We start from the raw sequence: 11,383 nt of genomic DNA, 5'->3' as shown, positions 1-11,383 counted from the left end.
TATGGACATTTGCTGTGTAATTCCCAAATACTTAGAAAATTTCCTACTCATTTTTCTTTTATTGATTTCTAGTTAATTTTAATTATTTCCAAACAATATATATGTATCTGCTACTGTACCCTTGTGCTGTTACATACTTTTAAACTGGATCTACCTCTGGGGCAAAGCAGCAGGAAGAAAGAGAGAAGTAGCATGTGGCAGAGATTCCCCCCCAACACTGTTCCCATTACAGGGGAAGCTTGCTCCTGTTACTGTTGTCAGGGAATTGGCTTTTTCTCTCGGAGTTTTAAGTGTCTGAGCAGCGGCTGCTGCCACTGCCTCCGCGGAAGGGTACTTTTGGGACTGAGACTTACCTAGGGGCTGAGCTGGGAAAACATTAAAATAACACACACAGAAACAAACAAGAAGAGGAAGTATTCCTCTCTCTAACTCCATTTTCTAGGAAAGCCAGTCCTTGAACCAGTAATAGTGGGTTTCTCTCAGACTTTTCCTGTTCTGCCTGTTGCACAGTTCAGGGATTCAGGCTTTCTTCAGTCTAATTCAAGACATATATGAGGAAAAATCTCACACAGCAATATGCACACACATACAGCAATACATGCACACACACACACACACACACAGACACACAAAATGGACCACCCTGAGAGGTTTTTTTTAATGATTTCCATTCAGGGCTCTTAGTTGCAATCAGTGGGAAAGATAAAGTGAAATATCCGTATTCCATCTTAACAAAAACCACACCACTCTTCCATATTCTAGACGTTGCAGTTTTTAAGACTAAGTGCTTGCAATCCTTTACAGGTCACCTGACACTTTTTCCTGGAAACTTTGTATTTACAGAAATGCCTCTCCCCTGTTCACCTTAACTGCATCCTAAAGAAATGAGGATTTGCCATGCAGCAAAGAACAGGAAAATTTTAATGAGCTAGGGTCTTAGGGGCCGGTGTTTACACTGGCTCAGATCTGCCATGAAATGCCAGCCTATGGATGCTGCACTTTCAGTGCTCTGAGAGTGGCGGTGGAGAGAGGGAATCAGAAGGACCCTTCCTCTTCCACAGTCCAACAAGATAAACTAGATAAAGAAACTGGTGTTTTACCTTAGAGAGTTTTGGGTGGAAAAATTTACCTGCTTTTAATTTGGGCGTCAGTGAGAAGTGGTTTCTGTTTTTTTGTTTTTTGTTTTGTCTTTTTCTTTTCCCCTTCTTGATTCTAACCAAGTATCTAAAGCTTTCCATTGTCTCCAGGGCAAATATTTCCTGCAGGCAACTAACAAAGAGGCAAAGCTATCTAGAATAGTATTTCAATTTCCAAGATTCCTTGCCCCATCTTCAACTTAATCTTATATTCCATTTTAATATGACTACAGTAACTGCTAAAACTATTTTGTATACCTGTCACCCAGTCAATGGAATCTAATCATGGTGGAGATCCTCTGTTGCCTTCAAGCTCATTGGAGACCTCCTTCTTCTTGTCAAGGAGATGTGCCATCACTGTCAATTTAGGGATATAATCAGCCAGACTTTGATTTAAATCATAACTCTGCTGAGCTTCAGTATGCCACTTAAGCTCTTTGAACTTTTGTTTCCACATCTGTGGAAAGAAAATAGTGTTTTCTATATCAATGAGTTTGGTAGATTCAATGAAAAATGTATATGAAAGCATGTAACACACATTAGTGGGTACTAATGGATTCTCAAAGAAAGACAATTTACCTTCTGTTTATAATTCCACATTTAAGTCAGAATTTCCCACAGTCCTCTGCAGAACCTCTATGCTATGAAAAGAAGATGAGTATGTGGTCAAATAAGGCAGGGTAATTCTAAGTACCTGATTTTATACTTAAAACTCACCATGCTTCCTGGCTTATTGAGGGCTCTGAAAAATTCCCAGGTAACAAAATCCCACTTACTTTATTTAATCCTGAGAATCCCAAACTAACTGAGACTTGGAATATTTTCTTCTCATCTCATTTTTCTAATTTCTGGTGAAAGTATGTCCCATGTTTTCTCTTTTGAGACACTACTTGAAGAACTACAGGGTCAATCTTCATACCCCTCCATTGATTCATAGAGTGCAGTGGCTTCTACAGATCCTCCTGAGAAATAATTCAAAATATTTTGTTCAGTTCTTATCTACTAGCCTGTTCACCTGGACTCCTTTGAGGGTTTTTGCAAATGCTGCCTCGGAGTCAGTGTGCCTTCTCACTCCTCAGGCCCACTGCTAATCTCCATTAATCTGCAAGGTGTTGGTGATTAGCAGAGTAATTGTCATAGTGAAAGCATGACAGCCCAGAAAGCATCTGAACTTCCAAGCTGTTTATATGAAAATTCTGAAAGGTGATGAAAGAGGAGAACAGAGAAAAAATTACTGGGCCAAAAGTTTAACACATACTACACAAATACCATCTGCCATTGGAGAATCATTATACCATACTGAGCAATTAACCATGGATTATTCTTTCTTGTTAATGAGCCTTTGATTTTCTTTTCCTTCTTTCCACTCTGTATCAAGGGATATATTTTTTTAAATTTTATTTATTTATTTATTTTTTGAGATGGAGTTGCTCTTGTTGCCCAGGCTGGAATGCAAAGGCACAATTTCGGCTCACTGCAACGTCCACCTCCTGGGTTCAAGCATTTCTCCTGCCTGAGCCTCCTGAGTAGCTGGCATTACAGGTACCAGCCACCATGCCTGGCTAATTTTTGTATTTTTAGTAAAGACGGGATTTTGCCATGTTGGCCAGGCTGGTCTCAAACTCCTGACCTCGTGATCTGCCCACATCAGCCTCCCAAAGTGCTGGGATTACAGGTGTGAGCCACCGCACCCGGCCATGGGAATTTTTACCCCACTTTCCAAATTGCACAAATATTTATTGATTCCCGTACAAAAGACTGAAGGGGACAGATGCCAAAAATAGCATTTTTTTGCCCCTCGGGATTCAAATTTTTGCAGATATCACAGCCTTATATATAGGTAGAATAAAAGGACAGCTTCGATAAACGTCAAAACAGAGACACAGGGAAACAGCTGGGAAGGTGAAAAAAAGGCAGACGTTACTTTTTCTGGAGAAACATAAAAGGGCTTCTGAAGAGGAGTAAGACTTGACCATGATCCGAGGTAATTCTCTATTAGACTGATCAAGATGTCAATATTAATAACATAAAGAGAGGCTCTAGAATAAAAGGTTATTTGTGAATAAAGCAATACAATGGGAATACACATGCCATAATAAAAATATGTGCATATTCTGTGGGGTAAAGGAAGACACAGGCTTATAAAGAATAAACTGAGAATTACAAAATTATTTACAACAAATACCCTTGGCTACAAAGATAAATGATAAAGCTTGGATATCTCCCTTCCAAACCTCATGTTAAAACGTAATCTCCAATATCAGAGGGGGGGCCTAGTGGGAGGTGATTGGATCATGAATATGAATTTCTCATGAATGACTTAATACCATCCCATTGGTCCTATCCTGGCAAGACCTTGTTGTTTCAAAGTATGTGGCACTTTTCATCTCTCCTTTGCTCCCGCCCTCTCAATGTGAGTTGACTTCCGCTTTGCCTTCCACCATGACTGTAAGCTTTCTGAGGCTTCCCCAGAAGTTGAGCAGATGCCACGGGCACCATGTATTCTGTGAAGCCTGCAGAACCATAAGCCAATTGAACCTTTATTCTTTATAAATTATTCAGTGTCAGATTTTTTATAGCACTTCAAGATCAGCCTAACATAGAAAATTGTTACAGAAATGTGGGGCATTGCTCTAAAGGTACCTGATGGTGTGGATGCAGCTTTGAAACTGGATAATGGCCAGAGGTTGAAAAAGATTGGAGGGCACAGAAGAAGACAGGAATATGAGGGAATGTTTGGAACTTCTTAGAGACCACTAAGTGGTTGTGAGCAAAATGCTGATAGCAATATGAACGTTGAAGTCCAGGCTGATGAGGTCTCAAATGGAAATGAGGAACGTATTGGGAATTGGAGCAAAGGCATCCTCGTAATGCCTTAGCAAAGAGCTTGACTGCATTGTTTTTATGCCCTAGAAATCTGTAGAGATTTGAACTTAAAAGTGATGTCCTAGGGTATCTGGTAGGAGAAGTTTCTAAGCAGCAGGTGATAAAGATGTAATGTGGCTATTTCTAACAGCCTAAATCAGATGGGGGAGCAAACAAATGACTTAAAGTTGAAAGTTATATTTACAGAGGAAGCAGATCATGAAAGTTCAGAAAATCTGCAACCTAGCCATGTGGCAAAGAAAACGCTTTATCAGAGTGAGAATCCAAGAAAGCTGTGGAGAAACCACTTGCTAGAGATAGTCACATAATGAAAAATGAGCCAAGTGCAAATTTCCAAGGCAATGGAGAAAAGGCCTAGAAGGCATTTCAGAGATCTTCTAAGAAGCCCCTCCCATTACATACCCAAAGGCCTAGGAGGACTGAATGGTTTTGAGGGCCAGGCCTGAGGTGCCACTGCCCTGCTCCACCACAGATAACTGCTCCTCACATCCTGGCTGCTCTGGCTCCAGCTAAGTCTGGAAGGGCCTCATATACAGCATGGGACACAACTCCAAAGGGCACAACCATAAGCTTTGCTGTCTTCTATGTGGTGTTAAGCCTGGTAGGCATGCAGAGTGCAAGACTGAAGGAGGCTTGGGAGTGTACACCTAGATTTCACAGGATGTATCAGAAATCCTGGGTTCCCAGGCAGAAGCTTGCCGCAGGGGTGGCACCCTCACATAGAACCTCTACTAGAACAGTGCCAAGGGGAAATATGAAATTGGAGGCTGTTGCAGGAAGTTAGGGACCCCAGATGGAGGGACCAGCTTGAGTCGTGGCAGAAGAACATAAATTGTGAAGATTTCATTTTAATATGGACATATATCAGTTCCCAAATAATACTTTTATAATTTCTTATGCCTGTCTTTACTTCAATCTCTGAACATAAATTGTGAAGATTTCATTTTAATATGGACATTTATCAGTTCCCAAAATTAATACTTTTATAATTTCTTATGCCTGTCTTTAATCTCTTAATCCTGTTATCTTCGTAAGCTGAGAATGTACATCACCTCAGGACCACTATTGTGTTAACTGCACAAATTGATTGTAAAACATGTGTGTTTGAACAATATGAAATCAGTGCACCCTGAAAAAGAACAGAATAACAGCAATTCTCAGGGAACAAGGGAAGACAACCATGAGGTCTGACTGCCTGCGGGGTCGGGCAGAATAGAGCCATATTTTTCTACTTGCAGAGAGCCTATAAACGGACGTGCAAGTAGGGAAGATATCACTAAATTCTTTTCCTTGCAAGGAATATTAATAATTAAGACCCTGGGAAAGGAATACATTCCTGGTGGGAGGTCTATAAATGATCACTCTGGGAGTGTCTGTCTCATGCAGTTGAGATAAGGACTGAAATACGCCCTGGTCTCCTGCAGTACCCTCATGCTTACTAGGATTGGGAGACTCCACCCTGGTAAATTTGAAGTCAGACCGGTTCTCTGCTCTTGAACCCTGTTTTCTGTTGTTTAAAATGTTTATCAAGACAATATGTGCACAGCTGAACATAGACCCTTATCAGTAGTTCTGTTTTGCCCTTGTCTTGTTTCCTCAGAAGCATGTGATTGTGGTTCTCCTTTTTGCCTTTGAAGCATGTGATCTTGTGAGATACTCCCTGTTTTTGCACCCCCTCCCCTTTTGAAATCCCTAATAAAACTTGCTGGCTTTAAGACTCAGGTGGGCACCACGGTCCTACCGATATGTGATGTCACCCCCGGAGGCCCAGCTGTAAAATTCCTCTCTTTGTACTCTTTCAGACTTGCATGGGGTTCATTGCCCTTTCTTTTGGCCGATTTCTCCCTTTTGGAATGAGAATATTTACCCAATGCTTGAATTTGCATTGTATCTTTGAAATAAAACATTTGTTTTGGTTTTACAGGCTCATAGGTGGAAGAAACTCAGCTCCAGATGGGACTTTAGACTTTGGACTTTGAGTTAATACTGAAATGCATTAAGACTGGGGAACTATTTGAAAGGCATGAGTGTATTTTTTAATGTGAGAAGAACATGAGATTTGGGGTCCAAGGGGCAGAATGATAGGGTTTGGATATTTGTTACCCCAAATCTCATGTTGAAATGTAATCCCCAATGTTGGAGATGGGGCCTGAGAGGAGGTGATTGGCTCATGGAGGTGGGTTTCCACAAATAGTTTAACAGTTATTCCCTTAGTGCTGTCTTCACAAGATCTAGAGTTTGAAAGTGTGCGGCATTTCCATTCCCTCTCTCTCTCACTCCTGCTCTTGCCATGTGAGATGTTTGCTTCCCATTTGACTTGAATGTAAGCTTCCTGGGGCCTCTCCAGAAGCTGAGCAGATGTCAGCACAATGCTTTCTGTAAAGCCTGCAGAATCATAAGCCAATTCAACCCCTTTTTCTTATAAATTACTCAATCTCAGTTATTTCTTTATAGCAATGCAAGAACAATCTGACACATTCAATAACAAAGATGATGCCAGTCCAAGATTGGACAGGCAGTTGCTGGGAAGATATCCTTGCAGAAGTAACTTTTGTGTAAAGCAGTGATGGCTTTTGTGCAAGGTTGTGGCTTTTGCAGTTTTTTTTTTTTTTTTTGATATTTTCTGTTAGTAGGCATACACACATGGTTCCCCCTCTTTTTATTTTATGGCCTTCTGCAACTCTGCTCGTCAAAGTTGGGAATTTTTTGTTATTGTTTTGGTTTGTTTGTTTGTTTTTTTGTTTTTGCCCCAACACTATTGACTCCATTTTGATTTTGACAACTTTTACAAAGGCAACAGAATTTCTCTCTGGAGTTTCTTTGTCATGTAGCACAACACCCAGGTGTACTGCAGGTTCCTAAAGATTTTTGGGTTTTTCAATTAAAGATCCAAGATCTTGAAGATTAAGTTTGCTAGCATGTAGGGAAGGGCATTTTGGACTGAAAGAAAATCCTAAATAAAAGTGTAGAGGACAGCATTCCTGGTGACTTTAGAAATCAGGTAGAGACAGATCACTGGAGAAAAGTGGGAGAATTGGGTTCAAATCCCCACTTGGGATGTTCCAACTTAGTAAATGTGTTTGACACATGTAATCTCCCCATACCTTTGTTTCCTAAATTAGAAGGCAGAGAAAATATCAACTCATACAGTTGTTTGTCACAACAGTTCTGTATATCCAAAACTCCAGGTGTAGAAGTGGCTTTGAAATTGAGCATACTCATATTTGATGTAACATTCACCATTTACTATTCATCCATAAAGTGATGATATTACTATTTCATGAGTATTCTTTTGCTAATTAAATCTGATGAATAAATACAAGAGGCTGGCAGGGCCTACAGTATTAGACTTTTAACAAAGTTAGTTTCTCCTGGCCAGGCCTTTCTCCCATTGCTCTGGGTCAAGGGTGGAGTAGTTATTTATTGTTTTGTGGTGTTGCTTGTTGTGGGAAGTCAGGGACCCCGAACAGAGGGACCGGCTGAAGCCACGGCAGAAGAACATAAATTCTGAATATTTCATGGACATTTATTAGTTCCCCAAATTAATACTTTTATAATTTCTTACACCTGTCTTTACTGCAATCTCTGAACATAAATTGTGAAGATTTCATTTATCACTTCCCCAATCAATACTCTTGTAATTTCCTATGCCTGTCTTTACTTTAATCTCTTAATCCCATCATCTTTGTAAGCTGAGGAGGATGTATGTCACCTCTGGACCCTGTGATGATTGCACAAATTGTTTGTAGAGCATGTGTGTTTGAACAATATCAAATCTGGGCACCTTAAGAACAGGATAACAGCAATGTTCAGGGAACAAGGGAGAAAACCTTAAAGTCTGGCTGCCTGTGGGCCGGGCAGAAAAGAACCATATTTCTCTTCTTTCAAAAGCAAGTAGGAGAAATATCGCTGAATTCTTTTTCTCAGCAAGGAACATCCCTGAGAAAGAGAATGCGTCCCTAAGGGGAGGCCTCTGAAATGGCCGCTTTGGGGACAGCTGTCTTTTATGGTTGAAGATAAGGGATGAACTAAGCCCCGGTCTCCAGTAGCACTCCCAGGCTTATTAGGATGAGGAAATTCCCATCTAATAAATTTTGGTCAGACCAGTTGTCTGCTCTCAAACCCTGTCTTCTGATAAGATGTTATCAATGACAATGTGTGCCCAAAACTTCATTAGCAATTTTAATTTCACCCCGGTCCTGTGGTCTTGTGGTCTCGCCCTGCCTCCATTTGCCTTGTGATATTTTATTACCTTGTGAAGCATGTGATCTCTGTGACCCACATCCTATTTGTACACTCCCTGCCCTTTTGAAAATCACTAATAAAAACTTGCTGGTTTTGCGGCTTGGGGGCATCACGGAACCTGCCGACATGTGAGGTCTCCCCCGGACACCCAGCTTTAAAATTTCTCTCTTTTGTACTCTTTCCCTTTATTTCTCAGACCAGCCGACACTTGGGGAAAATAGAAAAGGATCCACATGAAATATCGGGGGTGAATTTCCCCCTATAGTTGCTTCCAGAGGAGGGGTGATGGATTGTTTTATTTTGAATCAGAGTGAGATTGAAAGGTAATGGCTTGAGAATTAAACTTGTGTTCCCATCCCGGCTCCCCAAAATACTAGTTTTTACCAGTTCATAATGTGGGGTAAGTTATTTCATTTTTATGAGACTGATTTTCCTAAACCTTGGAATAAATCTTTATATAACTGTTATAATTATTGAAAGACTTTTAAGCAGGCTCCAGCATACCCTCCAGCATACAGAGTAGGTGTCCATGCACAGGGTGCCCATCTCTGCTCTGCACTTTCCTTGGGGAAATCTCTCTGACAGTCCCTCATCTGTCTGAGACCTTTAGTAAACTCAACTGGCAATATAAGGCTATCTCATTTGTATAGATATAGGGTTTCTCCCTGAATATATAACAGACAAAAGTGAATATATTCTAATTAGCTTTGAAAATTGAAGTGGAGCATGCCAATGGGACCATCTGAGGCAGAGCATAGGAAGGTGGAAGCTTTCACTGTGGACGCCATCCTGTGCCTTGCAAAGTGGCACCTTACCAGTTAGGCAAAATCACATCATGTTCTTTTTTTTTTTAAATTATCTACACAAGTTTCAGAATACCATTTCCATTTCACAGACAATCTTCACTGTTTTTTGACATGAAAAAGATTATCCTAATAACAAAAGGAGGAAAGATATTCTATAATATATTTCTCTCTAGTTAATTCACTCACATAAAGTAGATGTGACCAGACATAGAAAGGTTTTCTCATGAAAATCAAAAATAGAAGGTTTAAAAATGGAAAACTATGCCATGAGCTCCAAATTAGATGATGTCAATCAAGAGTCTTAGACCACGAGGGCTGAAAGCGTCTTTAGTGGTCATCTATTCAATTCCTGCATTTTAAGAAAATTGAAATTTAATGCAGTTAATTAAGAGGCACAAAAAGGACTACAGCAATGTGCCTTTCCCATCAGCCTCAGTGCCAAATTAGCCACTCATTGAGGTGACCTCCTGGGTCCTCTTCAGCCACCTGACAGCTGCCTGTTCCTCATTCACTCTCCTGGCACACATTCTCAAGAGAGAAGGCTGACTGTAAAATAGTCACTGTTTTTTTGGTTTTTTTTTGTTGTTGTTGTTGTTGTTTTTTAACAGATAAGAAACGCCCAAGGAATCCTACATTCAGTAGTGCAAGTTTTAACAGCAATCAGCTACAAATTTGCTTGATTAAGGCTAAATTCACAACTATAAGACCTAATTCTCAAATGTGATGTCCTTCAACCTCTCATCTTTGACAAGCTCCACTAAATTCCTCCCTCCATCGAATCTGCTGGTGGCACAAGCCCTGCCATCCTGCCGGCCTCGTATTGCACAACTTCTTTGGTGCTGCCTCCTCTACCTATCTCAAGCTGTTAAAAGAGAAGATTTTATTACAACAATGCAACTAATGATTTTCCATCTCTGCTGAAATCTGTCAGAACCTTCTTCAGGATGAAATGCAAAATGCCTTACATAGCATACTATTGCTTAAGGTCAGGAGGGTATAGCTCTTGACTCACATTCTAGCCATTTTCTTGACACTTCTCCTCTAACACACTAAATAATCACTACCACCACCACACACATACACACATACACAAACATACACACAAATACTCATTTCCAAATAAATATCTTTTTTCAAGTCTTTATAACTTTGGTTTGACTGAAATGCCTTATCCTGCTTTCCCACTTGGCAAATTACTCTTCAGTATCTATATGAGGCATCACCTTTGGGAGAGGCCTTCAGGGGCCCTGTCCTTTGGCAGAGGTACTCTTTTTGGGCTCAGTCCTCTTGTGGCAGGCTAGAGCTCCACAAGCAGGTAAGTCTGCGTAAACCCTTTGCTGTAATAATGAATGTATAAGATAAATATTAAAGAACTGGAGAAATTGGTGCCTGAGTACAAGGGCTGGAATGCAAAAACAAACCCATTAAAACCACACCTCTTTAATCTAGTCCAAGAACAAATCTAAAAAACCTTCCTACATGCAGACCTTTAGTTAAGATTAGATTGATTAAGAAATACTCTGTGGGAGGCCGATATGGGTGAATTGCCTAAGGTCAGGAGTTCGAGACCAGCCTGGCCAACACGGTGAAAGCCCATTTCTGCTAAAAATACAATAATTAGCCAGGCATGGTGGCACACACCTGTAATCCCAGTTACTTGGGAGGCTGAGGCAGGAGAATCACTTGAACCCGGGAGGTGGAGGTTGCAGTGAGCTAAAATCAAGCCATTGCACTCCAACCTGGGAGACAAGAGTGAAACTATGTCTCAAACAAAAAGAAAGAAAGAGAAAGTGAGAGAGAGAAAGAAAGGAAGAAAGAGGGACGGAAGGAAGGGAGGGATGGAGGGAGGGAGAGGGAGAGAGAGAGAAAAAGAAAGAAAGAAAGGAAGAAAGGAAGGAAAAAGGAAAGAAAGAGAGAGAAAGTGAGAGACAGAGAGAAAGGAAGAAAGGAAGAAGGAAGGAACGAAGGAGGGAGGGAGAGAGGGAGGGAGAGAAAGAAAGAAAGAGAGGAAGGAAGGAAGGAAGGAGAAAGAGAGAAAGAAAAGAAAGACTCCGGCACATAGGCATAAACCTGAATTGTATATATAAGCTAAAAAAAAAAGTTGTAAGTTTTAGTTGGTCTGGTGAGTTACTCCAACCTTCTCCCTGTAACCATTGCAGACATAAACTCCTTTCTTTCCCAGTTTGTCTGCATCTTGTTATTGCACAGTGAGAATAAGCAGCTGGACTTCATTTGTCTGTGAATACTCAGAGCAACCAGACTGGACTTGTGGAGAGCACTTACTCTTCCTACAGCCTTCTATGAAGCCAG

The sequence above is a fragment of the Pan paniscus genome, chromosome 6 (assembly GCF_029289425.2).
Source record: "Pan paniscus chromosome 6, NHGRI_mPanPan1-v2.0_pri, whole genome shotgun sequence".
Classification (NCBI taxonomy): domain Eukaryota; kingdom Metazoa; phylum Chordata; class Mammalia; order Primates; family Hominidae; genus Pan; species Pan paniscus.
This window is presented reverse-complemented; position numbering follows the sequence as displayed.